Below are 1,180 nucleotides of genomic sequence, written 5' to 3'. Positions count from 1 at the left end.
ATGAACCGGTACTAATGCCTCAAACCCCATTAGTACCGGTTGGTGGCTCGAACCGGGACTAAAGGTCTAACCTTTAGTACCGGTTGGTGCCACGAACCGGTACTAATGGGCATCGCACCCTTTAGTCCCGGTTCGTGGCACCAACCGGGATTAAAGGTCCCATTTGAACCGGGACTAATGCCTGTACGGTGCCCTAGCCGCTCGAACCGGGACTAATGCTCACATTAGTCCCGGTTCGTAATGCAACCGGGATTAATGCTCTTTTCTGGCCGAACAAAAGCCCTGTTTTCTACTAGTGATGTGGGTTACATCCTTACATACACACATAATTTTTTCAGAATTTTTTGAAACGTAAAGTTTGAATTTGATTTTTTCAAAAATAAAGGCCTTCATGGAGCTTGGCCACCAAAACGCCATTCTCGTTATTACATCCTATATGTGTATATTGAATGTAATAACGTCTTATATTATGAGACGGATGGAGTATATTATAATAAAAAAAGTAAGTTGACGGTAACATTTGTAAGTTGCACACAGAAGTAAATCGCAGGCGATTCGATTACACTCACTTCAAATGTTGCTAAGCACAAATTCTTCAAATAGAAAATGATGATCTCTAATAGAAGTAAATTGATTTTGGTCTCTCTTCGGTCTTTTTGTTCCGATGACTAAAAGGAACGTGATGATATACGTATACGGGTATGGAATACTGGTTATTTGTGATTTTCTTGGTGGTGAAAAGGGTTGTCGGGAGAGACAAGCTGCAGGGACCATGGGATGCAGTAGGAATGGAGGAGGACAAGGCAAGGTGCGTCCCGACTTCACGGCCCCTGACATGGCGACGTCTCCCAAAATCTCCTAGCAGCACGGCTTCATCCTCAACACGCATCTCGCGGTTTGGCCATGGGAACCAATGATAAGGATCAACGTGATGATCCTATAGTTTTTGCCCGATCTTTCACCGCAAGACAATTAGATAGCAAACCTTCTAATCACGTGATCAATCCACGCAACCTGAAGATGAGGAAACGAATCTAGCAAGCAACGTGAAGATGAACAACACGCCTCTAACCTTGGCATGATAATCCTTGATCACACAAGACCTTCATGCAATCATCACTTTATTTGATAAACAGCAGCGCCGTCCCCGGAGGGATGATTCACCATGTGGACACAATGT

Source organism: Triticum aestivum, chromosome 7D, assembly GCF_018294505.1.
Source record: "Triticum aestivum cultivar Chinese Spring chromosome 7D, IWGSC CS RefSeq v2.1, whole genome shotgun sequence".
In the NCBI taxonomy this organism is placed as follows: domain Eukaryota; kingdom Viridiplantae; phylum Streptophyta; class Magnoliopsida; order Poales; family Poaceae; genus Triticum; species Triticum aestivum.
This window is presented reverse-complemented; position numbering follows the sequence as displayed.